Source organism: Myotis brandtii, unplaced genomic scaffold (genome assembly GCF_000412655.1).
Source record: "Myotis brandtii unplaced genomic scaffold, ASM41265v1 scaffold165, whole genome shotgun sequence".
Classification (NCBI taxonomy): domain Eukaryota; kingdom Metazoa; phylum Chordata; class Mammalia; order Chiroptera; family Vespertilionidae; genus Myotis; species Myotis brandtii.
The window spans coordinates 5,727,132-5,750,458 of NW_005356042.1; the positions used below are offsets into that span (position 1 = coordinate 5,727,132).

Here is a 23,327-nt window from a genome sequence, read left to right on the forward strand (position 1 = left end):
GGGGGGGGGCGCGGGGGCGCGGCGGGGGGGGGGGGGGGGGGGGGGGGCGGGGGGGGAAGAGGATGGAGCCCAGGCAGCACCTCTGCTCTCCAACGCGGGGAGACACAATGTAAACTGCACCTCACGCAGGAGGGACCTCCAAGTGTCCACCTGCCCCAGAGCTGGCGCCCAGCTTCGTGCGCCCTCCGACTTGCCTCCTGGGCCGGGATTTCACGGCCGCGTGTCGGTGGCTGAGCGTCCACACAGGGAGGCCATGCCCCTGAAGACCCTCAGCCAGGACTGGCCTTTCTCACGTTGTCTCCATTTCCTCTCCGGGCGCTGGGGCTCGGCTCCTGCGCTGAACTCCTCACCGAGAGCCGGCCCTGCTCCCCGAGCGCCCCTCTTACCGGCACTCATCATGCATTAGTTTATCTTCTGAAAATATACTTGGAAGGGTTTTTGTTTTGTTTTGTTTCCCTACTTGACACTCTTGAATAAAATAGGCCATTTATCTCTTAGGCAGAAGAATTTCAACAGTTACACTGCACCCTGGCAAGAGGATTGTAGGCTCAATGCAGAGAGGTAGTTAAAATTTTTTTTTCATCGCGGGTTTATTCTTGTCTCAGCTTTCCCCCCCCCAAGCTTTGCAGCTTTTCGCCCCTCTCCCTAACTAATCCTCCCAACTGCACACCCCTCCCTCCCCCCCATGGATCCAGCCCACCTCCAGCTCCTCAGACTGAAAGGAGCATTCATGCCTGGGCCATCTGTTTGTTTAAACTCACCCTGTGTTAGTCCATGTTAAATGCAACAGAATGGAGAAAAATGCAATTCTCTGTCGGCTTTTGATCAAAGAGAACTTTAAAAAAAATTCGAGGTGGATTTCTGAAGGACAATGTTATACACATTCCGTGTGTTTCTGAGCTTCAGTGTTTAGTTGATTTGGGGGGGACAATCTCCCCCCCCCTTTTGATCCCAGGGAGAAAAACTCGCACAAAAACACATCTCGGCACCACAAACATCGCAAGACGGGCGCTTTCTTTCCGACTTCCCAGCTGAAAAGTGGAAGGACATTGCCTTTTAATTCATCAACAACACGAGGGAATTTGAAATATGGCTTGACTGCCGCGTGCAGACTTTTGCTTGCTCCTGTGAGAATTCCAGGGGAAGTCACTCGCGTCTGGGGCTAATTCAGGACCCAGGATGCTCACCCCATGGCTCAGAAACACACACACGTCCATGCTCACTTCATCGATCTCCATTTCACGACCACTCATTGCGTGTACATTTCTCCCCTCACTCCCTCAGCTTCGGAGCAAATGCAAATAAAACGCTTAAGATGGTTAACATTTCCTGTCACTGAAGGCATGCATTAGGGGTGGGGGTCGCTGAGTTTTAAAGTGGATTTTCATAGGAAAACTCACTTCAGATCTGCGGCAGGAACTCGGATGGGTTCGCACAGAGAACTTCGGGGTTTGCGATAAGCCTACATTTATTACCGTCATTCAAGTGATCCTTGACAGTACGTGGATGCCGGAGAGCAAACATCCAATTCGAACTTAGATTAACCTGGGGCCCAGCTCAGGTCATGGGAAAAAAAAAATTAAAATGTGTTCTTTCCCCCCCACCCACCTTGACTCATTTTCTTTTTATTGGAGGGGAAAAAACCCCAACCTAAAATATGGTCTTTTAATTTATTGTGTTTTCTCTATTGATTGTTTAGCTAGTGATTTTGCCAACTTCCTGGATGTTCGTTTCTGGTCCTGCACCAAACAGCCACATTTCCTTTTGGAGCCGGGACCAGGACAGAGGCGGCGGCAGACACGGGACGTTGTGAGTACTCCGTGGTCCTTCTCCCGCTCGCCCTGACCCCGTGTCCCCTCCGGTCCGTCCTGCCTCCCTCTCTTTATCTACCAGTTAACGTTCCCGGAGCTCGGAGCTCGCCCGAACTCACGCTGCCAGCCCTCAGCACCACAGTCTCCACTTTGAGGGAAAGAGACTACAACTTCCACACAAACATCGGCTAGGAGAGGGGGTGGTGTGCTTACCAATTGCAGTGCCTTCAATGTTCATTTTAAGGTTCCGAAAGATGGAGAAAGTAAACAGAAGCAGGCTGGTTTATTTCAGGGGCTAACAGTGAGTCCCTACTGGATTTACCTAATAAAATACATTTAAAAAATTTTCATCTTCTCATTTCGTTCCAGCAGAGAATTAGTTTGCCTTTATAATGTCCAGATCTTTCAAACTCGAGCGAGTCAGAAATTAAGTTACAAGATGTAAATACTTTGAGATCTATATGAAACGAATATATCTATATGAAATGAAGTAATTTCTGACTGTCATGCAATAGCAAGCCTGACTTTAGGCTCTTAGGACTCTTATAATCTTTTTCTAATGATGTGTCATAAGAAAATACCAGATTGAGTAAAAATGTTTCTTTTAAAAACAAGTGAATTGTGATATTTAATAAATTTAATTTTTATTTAACGTAAGTTGTCTATTTTTAAAAAAATCTTCTGAACATCTTGTCAAATGTTTGGAAGATTGTAAAGAAAACATATGTTAATATTCTGGGCCGCATTTGACTTCTTTCTTTTCCATGAAACCATTCCAAGGAGTATGGGAAATTGTAAAACGATGTCGTTCTCTCGTGAAAAGAATACCCTGGCTCTAATTGCCAAGAGAAAGCAATTAATGCTCAAATTTCAAGGCGAATTCGGTGACCAGTTAGGGGCAGGAAGAAAGAGGAAAGCAAGACGGTTATTTGCGTGAGAAAATCCAGAAATCAACATTTGTAATTGTAGATGTATAATCGGAATGTGATTATATTTATAAGGAAAAGTTACATAAACTTCAAAAATGGTAGTTGTTTTGCTTAAGTGCCTGAAAAAAAATTAAAATAATATTTGGGTTATCCCAGTTTTGTACTCGTATGTTCACAAAGCCTTGTTAGGTTAAAGAACTCCAAAGGACTGGGGTGTGTGTGTGTGTGTGTGTGCACTTTCCTTAAGCTCCCAGCCCCAGGAAATGTGTGGAGAAAAAGGTAGGAGCTGACTAGTGAAAAAACCCTTTTCTCCAGAAATTCGTAACTAATCTAAAACTTTAGAAATTAAAAATAGCACATTTCTTACTCTTTTTTTTTCTTTTCGGTGGTTGTTGAAGGGGGTGATGGGCTAGAGCCAATTTTCAAAATTGTTACAGACCAGAGTTGTACAAAAGGTTATTGCCATTTTCCTTCACTTTCGATTAGAGTATTTTGTTTTTGTTCTCCTGTCTCTGAAACTATGGCATTCTACACCTTAAATATATTTTTTAAGCTTTCTAATTTGGATTGCCGAAAACAGAAACCTTTGCCTTCTTAGGGAAGCTGAGCTGCTATCCAGTAGATGGCGATGTTACTTCTAGAGTGATCGAGCGGTGGGGGGTGGGGAAAATAGGTACTGAGATTTAGCCCCAATCCAGTCAGGTCTCCCCTTTGCCTCTCCGGGAACTCATCCAGTAAGCTCTAAATGTAAGAAGAAAACCTTTTTTTGAGATGCTGCCCAAAATGTGCAAACTCTCCAAGAGTATTTAAAGTATTTAAGCCAAATGTTAATGACCAAAATGTCTCACCCTCCTGAAATGGTCTGATACAGCGCCCAGCTAGAGTTCAAAGAAATAATTCCTGGAAATGTTCAATATAAAAGCTATTTCAATATTTTATCAGTTGCCTGTCTATGTTTTAAGACATAAAAGCTATCCTTACGGTTCTCCTATAATAATTGTGAAGAATGTACATTATAGTATTGCATGGAACTTTATATGCATACAAATGGCCAAGTGAAATCAGGCATGTACAGATAGTGACATCAGAATCTCACCTTCTCAAACAGTGTTTTCTTTCGATGTGATGAATATGTGTGAGAATATCCACACTGGACATTGTATTTCATTGTATCAGCACCTGCTAAACAGTATCACCAGCTACTTAGAACTTTTAAACCTCATCTCCCAAAGTTTCTACTTTATTTCCCAACTCCCCCACATTTTTCTATCCCTATCTCTTGCAAAAGAGAATCCCAAAGAATGTTGAGGACTTTCTTCAACATATTTAATATTGAAATTAAAATTATTTAACACATTTTTTGATGATTTTAATGTTTTGACTCTTCATGGAACATGATTCCATAATTTGTAATAATTTGCCATGTTGTTTTTAATTTAAAAAGAAAGAGCACGTGTTGACAACTATTTTTTTAAAGAACTAATTCAACAAGAGCAAGTAAAGATATTTCTTTTCCTAAAAATGATATTATCATTTGTCCTTGAAAAAAAAAAGATGGAAGAGGGATTCATTAGATTCCAAATGTGAAATACGATTTAAAGACATGGAAATCTGTAAATGTAGCGGAGTACAGTGACTGAATCATGTATGGCAGTAATTAGTCATGTATTGTTCTTTAAAAATTAAATTGAAAGACATGCCAGCTATTATACCTCTATGTATTTACAAACTCTGCAAGTCACCCACTGTTCATAACTCAAATCAATGTATTAATAAAATGATTGTGCAAAAAAAAGCAGCTGTTTAAATAAATTCTGTTCTGCTTTAAAGATTTGTCTTCTGGGGAGAAAGTCTTTTAAAAATTGAGTGGCAGTGACCATTGAACAATAGTTAAAATGAAAATAAATCTTCCTGAGACTCAGTTCTAATTTTCTTGAGCAAGATACTAACCCATAGAAAATAAACATTGTTTGTTGAACCATGCGTGTATCAAGTGAACCTCTGTAAAATGATATGGAGAAAATATGAACTTGTATGTCCCGAGTATTTTGGTTCCCTGCAGAACAGAGAGGTATGTGCTGTGTAGGAAATGAGCAAGATAAAATGAGCAATTCTGGAGGGAGATCCATTCAGATTTGTGCAGGTCCAGGGAGGAGAACATATTAGAATGAAAACAAAAAATGTTGTGTCACTTGGCACCTTGGCTTAAGGGATAATTTAATTACATCGTCTATTAATGTTGACTTACGTTTCTGCTCTTGCCAACCTTCTTACAATCTTGTTTATTTCCAGCAATCACGTTGGTGACAGCTCTAATAGGCCATTCAACAGCGAACGTTTTCTCATTTAGTTGAAAATATTTCAGGTTTCAGAAACCCAGCAAGGAAAAGCACCTTCAGGCTTCATGTATATGAGTAAACTAGTTCGGGGAAAGATTATTTAACAGAATGAATTCTATCAGCCTATTTAACCAATTTCAGCTTAAAATATTTTTATGTTTCACTTAGCCAAGCAGGCTGGTAGGACCTTAGCTGATGCAAAGATTATTCCGTCTTCTGGGCTGTGTGTGTGTGTGTGTGTGTAAGGGTGGAAAGTGGCCCCGCACCATCTCTGCATACGGGTTACAGAAACAGCAGGGAGGCCTGCGCAGCCAGCAAGCGGGTCAGGAGCACATCACTGGCTCGGAGCGATGGCGTGCTGTTGCGGATTCTGGGTTCTGTATTTGTAAACTTTCCACTTTCTGTTTTTTGAGAAAAGTCACATTTGATCTCTGCCAGTGAAGGTGGGGAGGCAGAGTTGCTTCCCTCTTAACAGCTGAATGCAATCAGGGTGCTTATTTTCTGTTGTGTTTTAGTTAAAAGGTACAAGAGGAGAGGAAAATACACCCAAACAAACCAGAAGACACATTTAGCATCCAGTCTTCAACCCTAAACAGGCTGTGCTGTCAGTGGAGGGAGAAAGCCTGTGGGATACCATGCATTTACCTCCTCTGCCCCCACCCCCCAAAGTTCTCCGGGAAGGAGCTGGGGAGCCATGGGGATCCCTTTAAAGCAGTGGTTCTCAACCTGTGGGTCGAGACCCCTTTGGGGGTCGAATGACCCTTTCACAGGGTTCGCCTAAGACCATCGGAAAACACATATATAATTACATATTGTTTTTGTGATTAATCACTATGCTTTAATTATGTTCAATTTGTAACAATGAAAATACATCCTGCATATCAGATATTTACATTATGATTCATAACAGTAGCAAAATTACAGTTATGAAGTAGCAACGAAAATAATTTTATGGTTGCGGGTCACCACTACATGAGGAACTGTATTAAAGGGTCGCGGCATTAGGAAGGTTGAGAACCACTGCTTTAAAGGGTCCGCTAGCACGTTTAAGCTGCGTGTCAGGAGAAAGAAGACTGAGATCCTTTGTGCAAACAAGTGCCAGGAGCCCAAATCCCTGCCTGTCTCTCAGAAACAAGTTTGCAGCGTCTTCTGAGCTGTTTTGAGAAACACCGTTCGATGGCCCGGCCGTGGCTGCAGCCGAGGGAAGGTGTCCAGGCGGGAGCAGTGCGAGGGCTCTGGGCATGCGTGGACCCTGCAGCGAGGCGTGGCCGTGAGGGAGGCAGCGCTTTCCCGCCTGGGAGCAGTGCAGGGTCACGGAGCAGGAGCCTTCACAGTTCCCAGGGCCTTTGCGGATGTGGCCACAGATCCATCTGGGCAGGGGCTCCAACAGCAGCGCCTCGCTGCCATTGGGCGACGCAGCTCGCCCTGCTGTCCCCGAGCACCCACTCTCGGGGAACAGTCATCTAGGACACAGCCTGTTTTTTTTAATCCTCACCTGAGGATATGTTGTTATTGATTTTAGAGAGTGAAGAAAGGGTGCAGGGAAGAGAGAGAGAGAGAGAGAGAGAGAGAAATGGGTTACCTCCTGCGTGTGTCCTGACCGGGGATTGAATTCCAAGCCATTTGCTGTACAGGACGATGCTCCATTACAGGGCAGACACTCAGTCTTTCAACCAATTCCTTAGTCTTCCCTGCCTAGAGTCTAAGCGTCAGGCTTGTCGCATACTTACGGCAGGTGGTATTTATCCAGAGTCTGCAACGTGCCAGGCATCACATGGGACAGCAGGAGGGCGCCTCCCAAGAAGTCGCCAGGGTAGGGGCTGCCAGAGTCCCTATTTGACCATTGAGGGCACTGAGTCCCGGAGGCCTAGGGGAGCCCCAGGGTGGCACCCCTGGCGTGGAGGGGTGGGGAGGTCTGGGATTTGAATCCAGATCAGTGGGTCACAGGCCCCGCATTCTTCACCAGGGCCTCTGTGTTTCGCTAAATCAATGTCTGTTGAGTGAATAAGTGAGCGGGTGGAGTTGGGCAGATTTGGGTTCAAATAGGGCTCTGCCCTCCTTTACTGGTGACTCTCGGTGGGTTCCTTACATTTTCCGAGCCTCGGTTCCTCCTACATAAAATGGAGCTAGTAACCTTTCTTTTTCAGGTTGTGAGGATTCGAGATTGTGAATGAAAAGGCTGGGCCTGTGGAATATGCTATCTCTGGGTCAGTTCCCAGAAGCCCAGAAATGAATGGCCAGAGCGGCCACCGGACATCGCTTTTCAGCCACCAGGGGCCACCGGGCATCACATCTCGGCCACCCACAAGCCGGGCGACCCTGGGTGAGTCTCTTGAACATGCTGGGTCTTGGTTTATTTTTCTTCCGTCATGGAAGGAACGAGAGCCGGGCTGTAGTAAATACTAAATAAATGTCTGCTCAACATCTCCGCGAAGCGCGTCCATGTCCTCGGCTCTCCTGTGGGGCCTTGCTGTGGAAGGTGTGGTCAGGAGCAGAGGGTCCGCAGCGCCTGGAGCGGGTTGCAAGTCTCAGGCCCCGCCCAGAGCTGAGTCAGAACCAGGGCTTTGTGAGCACTGCCTGGGGCATCCGCGAGACGAGGCCACCTGTCCCCGAGGCGGTTGCCCAGTGTCCACTCTCTGTACCTGCCTGCCCTCAGCCCCCACCTGGTGCCTCCCAGGCCACTCTGCACGCAGGGGCCGAGGGCTGCAGTCACAGGCTGGTAGATCAGCACCCAGTGTCTGGCTGCGTCTGGCTGTCTGTCTGGGGAGAGGCGCTGGGGAGAGCCGGGAGGGAGGGCTGCAGGAGGGAGGGCTGCAGGAGGGAGAGGCGCTGGGGAGAGCCAGGAGGGAGGGCTGCAGGAGGGAGAGGCCGCAGGTCTCCTTCCTCGCCTCCTGCTCAGTGTCTAGGCCAGCGGTTCTCAACCTGTGGGTCGCGACCCCTTTGGGGGTCGAACGACCCTTTCACAGGGGTCGCCTAAGACCATCGGAAAACACATATATAATTACATATTGTTTTTGTGATTAATCACTTTGTGGTAATTATGTTCAATTTGTAACAATGAAATTGGGGGTCACCACAACATGAGGAACTGTATTAAAGGGCCGCGGCATTAGGAAGGTTGAGAACCACTGGTCTAGGTGGTGGAGCTGCTCACACGGACAGGCTCTCCCTGACCCTGGCTCCCCTCTGTCCCTTCGGTTCTGGGGTGCTAGCCGCTTTCTGATGCTGCTCAGCCCCTAGGATCTCAGCTTCTCCATCACCAGAGCAACTGATTCCTTGTATTGAATCCTCTCTATTTTAAATACTCAGAGAAGTTTCTGTTTTTCTTGGTGGGATCCACCCAGGTTCACGCTTCAAGGATCTTGGAGTCAGATGGTTTGGATAAGGGTCCCAGCTCTCCCGCTGGCTTGTGCTGCAGCCCTGGACAAGCCTCTCTTCTCATGCCCAGGGGAGGAGCTGGGCTCAGGGCTGGCCCCTCCTCTCTTGCTCCAACACCCCATCTGGCCCTTGCCCCGGCTTTTCTAACCTGTGGTAGGTGGAGTGCTTAAATGGCCTTAGGTCTTCACCCCTTCCTGGTCCACGCCCTTTGTCAAGGACTTTGTAGCTCCTTCTACCAAGAGGTGGGTAGATTTCTTGTCCCTGGACTCTGGGTTTCACCATCTCACTTGCTTTGCTCAATGGGCAGTTAGCAGACATCACACAAACGAGAGCTTGGAGAAACACTTATCTGTTTCCACTAGTGCTCTTGAGCCTCTGCCATCAGCACGAGACATGCCTTGTTGGCCCGAGGGAGGATGAGAGGCATGCAGAGCCTAGTCGCCCATTCCCTGCAGTGGAACTCACAGCTGTGTGAGCCGATTAGCCCAGCCAGTGTCGGCAGGGACACCTACCTGACCACCCCAGACGCACAGGCATGCTATTCTCATTTGCCATGAGTTCTGTGTTTTTGTTATGCAGCATGAGTGTAGGAAGAGCTGACGGATACATCATTGGCAGGGTGATGAGCAGCTCTCTTCATGTTGTCCCATGGCATATGGTCCATGTGTGTGGACAGGTAGACCTGGATTGGGACTCCAGCTCTCCCACTTTCTAATGGGTGTCCTGGGGAAAGTGTGTTTGTCTCTGTGGGTCTCCGTTTTGTCCTCAACAGAATGGAGATAATATTAGGACTTACCTCAGACGTGGTTGTAGGGATTGAGATGATGTATACAAAGTACCTGGAACATAGCACTGGTTAAAGGCTATCATTGTTGGAAGCAGAATTCACGTTAATGTTATGTTATAAAAACCAACAACAACCATGATCTGCCTTTGCCCTCTCTCTCTGCTCCCTGACACATACCCTGACTTGCCATTCCTCAAACACCCCCTGTTCTCTTATGCCCCAGGGCCTTTGCATGTGCTGTTCCTTCTCCCGGGAGTGCCGTTTCCCTCCCCTCCAGCTAGTGAGTCTCTTTTCTTTAAGGCCCCACTTAAGTGGGACAAGAACTGAAGAGTAGTTATCTGAGTATTTCACTGATCAGTCCTGTCCTTTGGGCTGTTATACAGGGGTGGAAAAAGTAGGTTTACAGTTGGAATACAAATAAATAATATAATGATTGATAAACAGTAATATAAGAATAAACTGTTTGGGGTACGGACAACTGTAAACCTACTTTTGCCCTCCCTCTGTGTGTGAGCATGTTCTTCATGTAGCTGCAGGGTCAGCTGGAGGCAGCCGTCTCTGCCACCGTGGAGTGTGAGAGTTCACTCACACCGGGGCCCACAGGATAAAACACTCACCAGCCACATTTCCCCCCGAGATAGAAGGACAAAGCTCTATGGCAGAACAAACACCGATGTGGCAAAACAAAGCCTTGTTTTATCAGTTCTCCAAATATAAGTTCACTGGGAAACTACCTCCCGCCTCCCCTCACGGACTCAGCTGCCCAGTCAATGGGCAGCGCGTGTTTGTGGAGCACCCGCTCTGTGCCGGGCTGGCTCTGAGTTTACGGCTGGGAACAACAGGCAGGGCCGTTTCTGTCCATCAGGGGGGACAAGAGCCTGGGAAAGTGTTTCAGGGAAGCTCTGAGACGTCTGAGGGGCGAGCCCCGTGTGGGGATGAGCAGATGTGTTCCAGGCACCAGCCTGGGTCAGGGAGCCAGTGGGGGCGCATGGGGCCTCCCAGTGGCCAGGATGAGGCGAGTGCGGTCGGAGAGCCTGGCCAAGGCCAGGTCACGGAGGTCAGGGCAGGCAGCTGGGCAAGACCAGGCAGGTGAGGTCTGGTCACCCCCATTTTACAGACTGAGAGGCCATTTTCATCGGTCACATCTGGGGAGGAAACGGCAGCCTGAGAGGCAGTCTGGGTGTCACATTTTCAGGAAACCTGGAAGCTGGTTTCATCAAGGAAATAAATAAGTGCATAACACAAAACAAAAATAAATAAATAAAAGATTTATTTTGGTGACTAGAGGCGGCATGCCTTTTGGTGTCTCGAAGGAGATGTGGAACATTGATTGGATTCATTGCCACCAATCATCTCAGGCAAGAGGGAGGGGCCTGGGTGGGGACTGTTTCCGTGGAGACGGTCTAACCTCTTTTGTGTTCACTCCTCTGTGATGTGGTGGGGTGGCCGCTCCTTGGATTTGGATGCTCAGTGCATCAGCTGGGAATGTGTTCAGCTGCAGTAGCAAGAACCTAACAGAGGGCAGATGTCTCAGGCCGGGGGGGCTGGAGGTGGGCAGTCCTGGCAGGGACCCCTGCTCCCCACCGTTTGGGCTCCGCATCACAAGGTGAAGGCCACACCTATGAGACTCACGTTGGTTCTGGAAGGATAAAGAGTGGAAGGGGAGGATGCATGGTCTTGTCCTTCTTGAGGGACCCCTTTCCAGCGTCTCACCTCCGTCACATTGGCCGGGACTGTGGACTATGTCGGAAGGATAAAGAGTGGAAGGGGAGGATGCATGTCTTGTCCTTCTGGAGGGACCCCTTTCCAGCGCCTCACCTCCGTCACATTGGCCGGGACTGTGGACTATGTCACCTACCACTCTCCACTGCAAAGGAGTCTGGGAAACTGCATATTTTTAGCCGAGTCCATTGCCAAGCCAAATAAAACCAGAATCCCGTCAACAGGGAGGAATGGGGTGGGGAGCAGATGTGGTTAGGCAACCAGCAGAGGGCCAGCGTGGTCACATCTATTACCTGCCGCTCTCCTGATTCCAAGATGAAAGAGACTTTAAAGGAAAAGAAACACAAGGATGAGATGTTTATCTCTTAGTCTTCTGAATGTTCCACTGACGGCCTCACTAAAAATGAAATGAGTTGATGTGGGGGTGTGCTTGAGAGGAGGCCATCCAGTCATCTGATCACACCCTTGGGAGGCCATGCATGCGGCACCTTGGGGTGCCCACTGCTTCCCTCTCCCTCCTAAAGTCCAGCTCGGATTTTCATAAGTTGCTTCTCTGCACTCAGAGCCTGGCCTGGGGAGGCGGGACGGGTGTCTCTCTGCTTCTGGCTGAGAGCCTCTGCCTCACCTCGCTGTGCTCTGTGGGGCCAGCAGGGCTGTATGGTCTCTGGTAAGGACCTAGATGGTGCGCTGGCGGCTGCCTTTACACCCATCTCCACACATTATATAGTGGTTGGCTCGACGCTAAGTTCTCCTAAGTCAGTGGTTCTCAACCTTCCTAATGCCGCGACCCTTTAATACAGTTCCTCATGTTGTGGTGACCCCCAATTTCATTGTTACAAATTGAACATACTTAAAGCATAGTGATTAATCACAAAAACAATGTGTAATTATATATGTGTTTTCCAATGGTCTTAGGCCACCCTTGTGAAAGGGTCGTTCGACCACCAAAGGGGTCGTGACCCACAGGTTGAGAACCTCTGACCTAGGTTGTGCCTTCCACATCTTGAGAGTGGGCAGCACAAGGCCCCTAGCCAGGGCTGTGGTGGGGGATGAGAGAAGAAGGTGGTTGCAGGGTGGCTGGCTCATGGGAGAGCTGTGATCACCATGGCAACCCAAACCAGGTACAGGCCCCTGGGTGCCAGGGGAGGCGTCTCTGGAGAGAGGGTAGCCTGGCCCCTTTCTCCCCTGTGAGCCTCAGGTCCTGGCCTGTGATGTGGGAACATCCCCCAGGTTCCCCTCCTTGGGTTGCTGTGAATTTTAGAAAGAAAAACATGTCAATAGTTACCATTTAATGAGAGTTGACCACCTGCTAGGTCCTGTGCCCATCCTTTCACTGGTCACCTCTCTCGTACATACCTGGCATCAGGCCACTGTGAGCAGCAGGGATACAATGTCTGCAGAGCCTCTCCAGCCCATGCCTGCGCCAAGCCAACCTCTGAGAGGTTGTGTGCCCAGCACAGAGCGGGCAGGCCCCTGACAAATGGCTGTGCCTTCCTAACTCGCGGACCCACCTGTCCATGTGACTAGGCTGAGGCCGCCCAGCATCTTACTGCAGCCCCTTCCTGGAAACCCAGTTGCAAGCTGAGTGATGAAAGCGACTAGGAAAATACAGCTTAGAAATTACCTTACGGTAAAGTTGTGTTCCTGAAACCGGGCTGTCCATCAGCGAGCTCATATGAATGATAACAGCCTGCCATAAAGGCAAAACACAGGGACCCAGTCCTGTATGACCACGTAAACTAGGGCCCATTCTACCCAGTCTGTGAAGTGGGCCATTGGGAGCACATCTACTGCCCCGGGGGCCCTGCGTGGAGGGGCCGTGACAGTCAAACAAATGAACTGTTCTGTGTATTGCAAGTAGCTTCTTTGTCTTAGGTCCACTCTGTGATTCAATAAACCTTTAATTAACTGTTTCTCCTTTTAGAATGTTGAAGGGCTTTAGGGCATTATATGAAGGGAAACGTTTTCTTACGAAAACCGCTCAAGAAACTCTGATCTTATTATATTTTTCTTTCTCGGAAAAGGTCCCAGAGCCCTCCGGAATTCATCTTCAACCTTGGGGGGCTGTCACAGGTGCTCAAGTCACATTTTTAGCTGGTGATTATGTGTCTTTCTCACAAAAGGAATTTTGAACTAAAAGCTTACCTAGCTGACCCAGATGCCAATTAGGACAGTCTAAGGCTTCAAGTCACAAGTAGTCTCACTTGAAGGGGCTTAAACCAGTGCAAGGTCCTTTTTCTCACCTGATGAGGAGATCAGGAGAAAGGCAGTGGCTGGCATCGTTTCATTTCCTCCATGAGGACAACTCAGCATCTGCTATGGCTTGTATCGGTGTCTTGTGGCTGCCATAACAGAGTAACAAAAACTTGATGGCTTAAAACAACACACATTTAGTATCTTAACAGCTCTGTAGGTCAGAATTCTGAAACGGGTCTCACCGAGATAAAATCAAGGTGTTAACAGGGCTGCACTCCTTCTGGAGCTCTGGGGGAGAATACATTCCCTGGGCGTTTCCAGCTGCCAGAGGCTGCCCACATTCCTTGGCTTGTGGCCCCTTCCTCCATCTTTCAAGCCAGCAGTGTGCACCTCTCTGCCTTTGTGTCACGATCACATCTCTCTCTCTGATCTCCCCTTCTACACCCTTCTTCCACGTGGACAATCCAGGATGATCTCACATCCCAAGGTCAGATGATTAGCAACCCTAGTTTCATCTGCAGCCTTAGTTCTGCTTTGCCAGGTAAGGTAACAGGTTCTGGGGATTGGGATGTGCGCATTTCAGGGGAGGGGAGAAGGGTGGGGAGGCACCATTCTGTCCACCACGTAGTTTTTGTCTGTCCTATCATGGTCTCAAGAAGGCTGCTGCATCTCCAGCCATCATGCCTGCATTCAAGGGAGGGAAGGGAGGAGAAGGTTTCAAGGACTGCACCATCTGGGTTTGTGCCTTTTGTCAGGAAAGCAAAAGCTTGCCCAATAGTATCCTCACAGACTCTACTTTCATGGGCCAGAACCTCGTCACTTGACCATCCACATCTAGCTACAAGTGAGGTCCACAATAGGTTCCCCTAAATTGGAGGTGGCAAGACTCTAGGAAGCGCATCAACAGTATCAGCCATGGCCCCTTTTTCCAAGCTCCCAAACTCACTCCGGCGAGTCTTTGCAGACGGGGACCGGAGGTAGGCGGCGGTGGCTTCCAGAGCATGTCTCCAAAGCTTCCCAGTGGACTGTAGCTAGCAGGACCTCTGGGCGTTCTAAGAAGAAACTTCAAAATCTGCCTCTGGAATTGTGGGCGAGGCTCCAGGCTTTGGAATGAGCTGTTCTGGGTTCCAGCAATTCTTGACTTGGAAACTAGAGAGATGTGTGCAAAGTGCCCAACATCTCTGGTTCCAGGAGGTTGCACACAGGACAGGTGTGGCTTAGTGAGTTAAGGGTGGCAGCAGGTGGGTCTGGAGAGTCAGGCACTGTTTTGGCATCAATATGGCAATGGGAAGGCTATGGTTCCCCTCTCGGCCCTTCTGTTTTATGGCCGTTCTGTCCCGACCTTCTAACTCTTGAGCATATTGAATGAGCGGCCTCCTTAGGGGCTGTTAGCACATCAGCATAGTGTGTGTTCTGTTTGGAGAACTGGTCGCAGTTCTGTGTCCTACCTGGGTTCTGGGGCACCTCATTGTTGATTCCCCCCCCCCACACCCAAAACACACTGGTTCTATCTGAACTCATTCCACTGACCCGGAGTTAAGGAAACAAATCTCATGGGTAGTGTGGGCCCCTCCTAGAGGCAGGAGCTGCTGAGGTCCCCTCCCCCCACATTCCCCGAACAGCATGGCGCCTCCTCTAGCCCATTCTGAACACCACACGCTCAAAACAATGTGGGAAATAATATCGGAGTCAGTTTGACTTACACTTTTGAACCCTCCACCGACAAGTTGCTGTGCCGAAATCTTGTGGGGACACAGACAGGGGCCAGGTAAGACCCCTGCCCTTGAGCCCTTGGGCGGGAGCGGAAGACACAGAGGGAGAGTGAGCTCCCAGTGCGGGTCCCTGCACTGTGCTCCCCCATTACTGCTGGGTGACAGCTGGGCAGGTGATGAGACCTCTCTGACCCTCGGTGACCTCGCCTGAGAGGGGTAAGAACGGGATCGTGGGGTGGGAGGCAGGGAGGGCCTGCCAGGGTCCTGCTGTGTGGTGCTAGCTTTCACTCTGCGCTTATTATCATTTCTGATGTTCGCAAACAGCTCAAGTACGCAGCATCTGGGTGGAACTGGGCCACATGGCACGGCCCTGCGCAATAGGAATGTAATTTGAGTCAGCTAGAGTCGCCACTCTGTTATCAGGCTCTCCGAGTGAGCCTTACGCAACGGTGTGAGCCTGGCCTCTGGCTCCACGCCTGGTCTCCCTGGCTCCATCACGCTTCTTCTCCTGTCGTCCTTACGCCAGCTTCCTCTCTGAAATAACGGAGCTCGTCGACGCCCTGCTCCCAGGACTGGCTGTGCCGGCTGGACCAGGTCATGCGTGATTGCACCAAACAACCCCTGGAAGAACACCATGAAGTCGTTCTCAACAGCAGCCCCATTTTGCAGGTGGGGAAACTGAGGCACAGAGAAGCAGAGCCCCTGGCCCTGGGTCTACAATCAGTGTGTGATCTCAGGGATGAGTGAAATGGGTGATGGTGTCCTAGCTCAGCCGGTGACCCCTCCCCCAGGCCTGTCTCAAAGCGAGTGGAGGGTGAAGGGGGCACAGGAGCCTCCCTGCTGCGGGTTTGCTGCCGGGCATCTTTCTCATGTTCCTCCACACTCCCTGCCAGCTCTGTCCCCGGGGAGAGGCTCAGCAGTGAGAACCTGGGAATTCTCTTATCTCTTCCGAGCAGGATGCGTCCTGTGTTGTGTCCCCACCGAGGTTTCCAAGTGCCCTGATGAGCTTGCAGATTTCAAGGGCGATTGCTCAGCTGCCCTCCAGCCCAGCTTTGTGGGGGCGGTGTTTTGTTTGCCAGCCCCTCACACGGGCTGGGCTCCCCATGTCCCTGGCCCTCCGCTCCCTGCAGGCCTGCCCCAGCAACAGCCGTGTGGAGTGCAGGGGTGAATTCCTGCCTGGGGGGCCGTTTCCGTCCATTCTTTGTGTGGAGGCAGCCTGTGGGTTCCCCACCAGGGAGGGGACTGCAGTGCCCTGCTCGGCCCTTGGGGGCGCTGTGCAGGCAGGCGAGGCAGGGAGGCCTGCCTGCCTGACCTGGGCTGAGTCTCCTCCCTCCTGGACCACATCAATGCCACTTCTGAAAGCTGCTTTTATCAAGTCACGAGGGGATGGAAATGGGTAATTAATCTAGTTCTACCATGGTGCGTGGGCTGTTCTCACTCTTACGGCCAGTGATGTTTGTGTGAAAACCATGATTCTTGGCCCTGGGTTTCTGTGTCAGAATCATTAGGAGTGGGTGAGACCATGATCCATAGTGTACACCAGGCCCTGGTAATTCTTCTGACCAGGCAGGTTTGAAAAAATGCTGGCCTGGCAGCTTGGGCAGGTTCTGGAGTCAGATAGGCCCAGTTTCTTTCTTAAAAAAAAAAATCTATATCTATCTATAGATAGATATAGATATAGATATAGATATAGATTAGATATAGATATAGATATAGATATAATAGATATCAAGGAAGGGAAAGGGAGAGAGAGATAGAGACATCAATGATGAGAGAGAATCATTGATCAGCTGCCTCCTGCACACCCCCTACTGAGGACTGAGCCCACAACCTGGTCATTTGCCCTGACCAGAAATCGAAACATGTTCTCCTCATTTATAGGTCAATGCTCAACCACTGAGCCACACCGGCTGGGCAGGCCAAGTTTCATCTTCACTGCTACCCCTCCTGGTCTCGCAGGGCCTTGGAGCCTCTGGGAACCTCAGTCTCTTCCTCTACTGACTGGGAATGATATTATCTCTCTTACGGGTTTTTTGGGAGAAATCCCAGGGTGCTCTGTACACAGCAAGCTGGGGTAGGGGGTTCAGGAAAGGACTAATTGTTATTGTCCACAATGATATTCAAAGACATAACCTTCCTGGCAAACATGGACAGACCACACTGAGCTGATGGGTTAGAGTCAAGAGCAGAAATCTTGAGTGTTTTGAGCACCCTCTGAGACCTCATTTTAGGTGCTAGAGTTCTTCGCATGGAAATTTCCAAATGTTGACAATAATACCATGATCCCTGGGGTCCAGAAACCTGGAATTGGGAAATGCCGAGTGATCCTGGGATTCTCAGAGCTGAGGGTGCTGAGGCCGGAGAGGGTTTGACTCACCTGTGCCTCAGTTTCCTCCTGTATAAGATGGGCCATTGTAGTTCTTACTTCACCAGTGCTTAGAGGATTAAATGAGATGAAGCATGGAAGGCTGATATTCACTGTGAGAGTTAGCTAACAGGGCTGGTGTTGGTGGTGGTCTCACTTTCTCACGGAGGAGGAAACTAAAGGGCCAGGGGGATTCCCCGCTCGAGCAGGACTCCCGCTGATGAGTGGGGGGCTGGGATTTGGACTGAGGCCTTTGAGAGATCTGCACTCTCGGGGCTGATCTGAGGTGAGGAGGGGCTGTCTCGGGTCCCCTCCAGGTTTGCCCCTCTCCTGCAGTCTTTTCTGAAAGTAAGCATGAAGGGGAAGTTGGTGGGTCCTCCCAGTTTTGGGGTCCTTGTCTTTTATGAACTTTCTACTTTGTCATAGGGAATTCCCAAATATTCTCTCATCTGGGGTTTCTGTTGACCCACAGCAGGAAGCCGTAGGCTAAGAGCTGATTTTATATGTATTGGCTCATGTGTTCCCAAAGCAAGGGTGCAATAAAATGTGAAATATGGTGGCCAACCAAACAGACTCATGCTATCTTTCTGAGGCTTTTTTTTTTTTTTTGAGGAGCACACACTCACACACACTCACTCACACACATGTACACACATTCATTCACATGTGCACATGTGCATATATAACACACACCACACACATATACAAACATATACATATGTTCAAGCACATATCTATTCACATAGACACCTACACATACCATCATACATGAACATGTGCACACAGCATGTACACATATGCAAATACACCCTGGACTGTGTGAGATGGGTCCGCCGTTGAACTCCCTCTAGTGAATGCTTGGCTGGGCTGGGAGGGCTCCAAGACAGGTTGAGTTTCTGCAAGCATTTAATACAGGTGGCTTCTGAGTTCTAGAAATGCCCCCAGGAGCCCCAGTTCATGCTTAAATAAATTCGTCACCTGCTGGATGATAACACCATTAGAACGAACCACTTCGATAATTTAAGGCTTTGTTCCTCAAGAGTTTTCCATCACAGAATTAAGAGAGTAGGCTCCCCTTCCCGGGAGTGTGGACCAAGAGGAAAACCTGCCCCCAATGACCTTGATGACATCTTTTTACATGGAAGTCCATGTCATTTTTGCTTTGCATTCAATAGTATAGGCAGAGGCATTTTTAAAAACCATTGTGTCCCACCCATTATTTTAGCAAAAATTATAATTCCCCACCCCTCCATACCTCATGTTTATCTAGAATCTTCCCATGGTCTCTTCATTTGAAAAGCCAAGCTGACGTTAAGGTGATAACCTGAAAAGCAATCTTTTCTTCCTAACGGTCAGCCATTCACACTTTAGTAAGAATGATGACACAATCTTAAGAGTAGGTTTTCGATGACAACAATTGATGAAACCATTAAAACCCAGGATCCCTATGTGGGTTAGAAAGAGGAAATAGTGACACCTTAAAAAGAGTCAAATATAATGAGGAAGTTGGAACAAAGACATTTTTCCAGTTTCCCTATGGGGTTTTAGCCTCCCAATAATCCCCTGGTCTGTGGGCAGCTCCATCCAGAATGTGGCAAAGATCAGGGGCAGGATTCTCCCAGAGAAACTTCTCTCCCTGGCCATGAGCTCAAGCGTCTGGACCAGCGGTTCTCAACCTGTGGGTCGCGACCATCAGAAAACACATATAGCATATCAGATATTTACATTACGATTCATAACAGTAGCAAAATTACAGTTATAAAGTAGCAATGAAAATAATTTTATGGTTGGGGGTCACCACAACATGAGGAACTGTATTAAAGGGTCGCGGCATTAGGAAGGTTGAGAGCCACTGGTCTGGACCCTCCTTCATCACCCTCTGTTCCATCCCATCACAGGGAGGGCTTCTGCTTTGTTCTTCTCTTTGTATCGACCCTTTTCTACAGTTTGCTGGGGCACTGAGGATATCAGCATGTGGGGCTCTTCTGAGAATATTTGGCACTTCCCAAACACTTGCACAAACCTTTAAACTTTGTTCACTATATATAACATGCTATCTTACATGCATATCAATGAATTTTTAATTAAATTATTATTTGCTTACCCAATGGGATCATAGTTGTACCCATTCGTAATGTCTGCTTCTTACTTGGATTCAAATCCCATCCCTGCCACTTGCTGGCTGTGTGTCCTTGGGCAGGTTACTTAACCTCTCTGTGCCACAGTTTTCTCATCTATAAACGGGGGATAAAAACAGCACCTAGCCTTGGCTGGGTGGCTCAATTGGTTGGAGTTCATCCCGTACAACAAAAAGGTTGCAAATTCGATTCCTGGTCCGGACACATACCTAGGTTGCAGGTCTGATCCCCTCTTGGGGTCAGGACATGTACAGAAGGCAATTGATTGATGTTTCTCTCTATTTCTTCCTTTTTCTCTCTCTAAAAAATCAATAAAAATATATCCACGGGTGAGAATTAAACAAACAAACAAACACAGAATCTAAGTTGTGAGGATTAAATGTGAAGTCCTGGGAATGGTGCCTGGTACCTGCATATTAGCTCTGTAATTATCAGTGGAGTTTGCCCCATGCTGGAAAAGATTAATTTAGCAAAACAGATGGGGGAGTGTGATCGTTTGTAGTGCAAGGTCATTCTTCCTTGTACCAAAGCCTCACTGGGGAGTCACTCCAGCTTGAGTACATTCACGGGGATGAACTAAATTGCAGAGGGTCCCAGGCAGCAGGGCGATGCCCGTGCTGGCAGCCAACCTGTTGGTGCAGTTGGGATGGCAGTATTAAAAACGGTTCCTGCGGGTGGGCTGCCCTGGGCAGGCAGGCTTTGGAGGACACGGATGGGTGTGACCCTCCGGTTTGCCAGAATTCAGCTCTTGAAACAGCCCGCCTCAAGCTGCCTGGCCCCCCAGATGTGCTCTTGAGCCTCTCAGGCCTCTGTGATCTCCCCAGGCAGGCCTCCGGGCTGTGCACGGGGCCCCTCCGTTTGTGGTGGACACATGCCATTTGTCAGTGGCATGGGTTGACGAGCTGGGCACCCCTTGAAGGGAGCTTGCAGAGTTCAAGGCTGGTCGCCTGGGCACTCATTATCAGATCTAATTGTGGGCTCAGATTTCACAAACCAGGGGGCTGTGCAGGTGGAGGACAAGCTGCAAAGGTCACGCCTAAAAGCTTATTAAACCGCTGGTGTGAAAGGTAAGACCATCTGGATGCCATTTGACAACTTAAGTGGTAATTACACCATTTGGCGCAGGAATTAGTGAGAGCCTTGGCTTGAACTGTGGCAGGGACAGTGTGGAAGGGGGTGGGGGGTTGTTTTGGGCAGTCCCTTCCTAGCATCTCGTGGTCCTCGCTCCTGTGATGGCTGCAGGTTTTGCGCCGAGCTCTTCCGGTGGATGCAGAGTTGGCAGTGCCGGCCGGGCAGCTGGCTCCCTCACCAGCCCTGCAGCCTTGATAAATAACCAGGAACACCTGCCTTCCCAGCGCTCTGGCCGGTCCGGGCGGGAGGTGGGGGCAGCGTCCAGCGCATTCCTCCCCAGCAATATGGAAGTGTTTAAGCAGCGTTTGCACCAGGCAGGGTAGCTGAGATCTGAACCTTTAAATTACAGCCATTCCCGGGCTGAGGAAAAGTAAATAAACAGTTCACAGCTGCAGCCAACTCAACACAGAGCCGGCTATCTCTTCTGATTGCAGGACAAGTAATTAAGTGGAAATGTGAGCCCTCACCGTCAGGGTGAGATGATAAAGGTCTGAGGGCAGTAAATCCACCCAACTCCAGAGACCTCAGATTAACCCTCGCAGGGCCGGCAGGGTGGTGGGTGGGCAGGCGCGGGGGAGCCCAGATCAGAGCTCACATTAGCTCACTCACTACATGGAAACTGCCGGCCCCGCCGTGCCCTGTTTAGGGGACATGATACCCAAGAAAGCACAGGTGCTCTCTGCAGGGACGGATCCTTCTGGGCTGAGCTGTGTCCTCCAAAGTTCACACGTTGGAGTCCTAGCCCCCAGCATCTCAGAATGTGACTGTATTTGGCGATGGGGCCTTTAAAGATGCGATTAAGTTAAAATGAGGTCATCAGGGTGGGCCCTGATTCATTTCATCTGGTGTCCATATAGGATGGGGTGAGGACACAGACCTGCACAGAGGGGAAGACCTCGTGAAGACTCGGAAGGGATAGCCATGGACACGCCAGGGAGAGAGCTCCGGAGAAACCGACCCTGCTGACACCTCCGGCTCCAAATTCCAGCCTCCGGGGCTGCGAGGTGATCTGGGCTGCTTTGTCACGGCAGCCTGAGCAAAGCGACATAGAAATTTGCCTGTGTGCTGAGCAGCGTGTGCTTTAAAACGACCGACGGTCTGTCCCAAGCCCCTCCAAGGCGAGCACGTCCCATTTGGCTTCTCGTACTCATCAAAGCATTGCGTTCCCATCCCACAGATGTGGAAACTGAGGCTAAGCAAATAGCCCAGGGTCAGATAGCTAGGATGTGTGGAGAGAGACTGTTTCCCGGAGTTGGGGTACTCAAACCCGGCTGCACAGAGGAAATCACCTGGGAAGTCTTAAAAATACTGATTCCTGGGCCCCACCCCGGACGAAGGGAGTTAGAAGATGGGCAGCAATTCTCAAGGCACCCCAGTGATTTTCACCTAGAGCGAGGGTTCAGAACCACTGCTTTATACACATTTTTTCTTAAAAAAAACAAACAAACTAAAAAACAACTACACAAAAAAACCCCACACAAAAAAAACGTGGTGGCTTAGTAGGAACTTAAGCCCCATGTGTCACCTCCCATCTTTCCATATTTCCCGTGGGTGAGGCCGCTCCAGCGTGGTCCTCACATCCAGCGTCAGTTTGCTAGTGTTCATGCTGCCACCGGCACGGGCTCTGGAGCCCCTCGCCTGGGTTTGAATTCAGACTCCACCACTTGCTGTGTGACTTCAGGCAAGTCACTTGGCCTCAGTTTCCTCATCTGCAAAATGCAGATCAGAAGAGTACCTACCTCTAAGGTGGTTATTAACCGAGTTCATGTCTGTAAAGTCCTTAGAACAATGCCGGACACATGGAGTGTGCTAAAAAATGTTCGTTAGACGAAAAATGCCAGTCTCATATACTGACCCCTGGGTGGTAAGATGCTGAGGGTGGGGTTAGGAATGGGGGACAGGAACGGAGTCTAAGCCAGCTCTGCATTTCCCCCAGGGCACAGGGGGCACCGGGCACATTTTAGTGGGAGGGAACAGGGCACCCGTCCCCACCAGGCACGCATCGCCGGGGTGAGGGATGTCGTCACAGCTGACCTGTTCTGTTTACATGTAAACCGTCACTGCGGCGTCCAGAAGTCACGGAGGGCTGCTCACACGGAATCCGGGATGCCATGGCCATGTGTTTTCTCTGTCAAGAGCGAGGTCTGATGCGGAGAGCGAGGCGACCGGGCAGGCATGCACCCAGCGCCAGTGCTGACGGGGTTTTGGGCAATCCTCCTGCCTTGTATTACGTGTATGAATGTGTATCCCTTTTGTAATAAAAACAGTTTGTTTTCTTTGAAAAGAATGATGTAAAAATTGGCTAAGTCACCCCAGGCATGTTTTAGCATTTCCTGGACATCCTCGCGGCCCAGCAGGGCTGGATGCCCCTCTGTCCTTGCCTGGGGAGCACGTGCCTGCCGGGTTTCTGGCCTGTGGCCCTGGAGGGAGCAGGCACATGTCACCCAGCTGTGTGCCTGTGGGAGCCGCTGCAGGGGACTGGGCCACGCAGCCGCACTCTGGAGGTGCAGGTCCCATGGAAGCGTGGATCTCTGTGCTGACGGGGCCTTGGGGACCTGCTCCCAGGAGGGTCTGGGGACAAGAACAGAGGTGGTTCTGGGCCCTTCCACAGCTGTTTGTTCCTTCAGCCACTCCGCGGCGTGTGGGAGTCCGTGCAGAAAGGGAGCTGCCCGAGTCCCTACCATGTGCTGGTGTCAGAGCCCCGCAGTTCAGTACTCGCCTGCCACTGAGCTGCTAACGTTCTGTGCCTCAGATTCCTCTTCTGTGAAATCGGGATAATGACCTACTTTACAGGGCTGCTGGGAGGAGGAAACAAATTA

The 23,327-nt window shown here is 49.6% G+C and overlaps 1 long non-coding RNA gene across 1 annotated transcript in view; it reads left to right on the forward strand.

Moving 5' to 3' along the window:
- The window catches only part of LOC102247333, a 24,187-nt gene extending 1,438 nt beyond the window's left edge, over positions 1-22,749 (forward strand). Inside the window, exons 3-6 of the long non-coding RNA XR_313368.2 lie at positions 499-561; positions 1,700-1,809; positions 7,227-7,402; positions 21,366-22,749. This is a non-coding gene — a long non-coding RNA (uncharacterized LOC102247333). The remainder of the gene's footprint in view (positions 1-498; positions 562-1,699; positions 1,810-7,226; positions 7,403-21,365) is intronic.
- Positions 22,750-23,327: the final 578 nt, after the last annotated feature.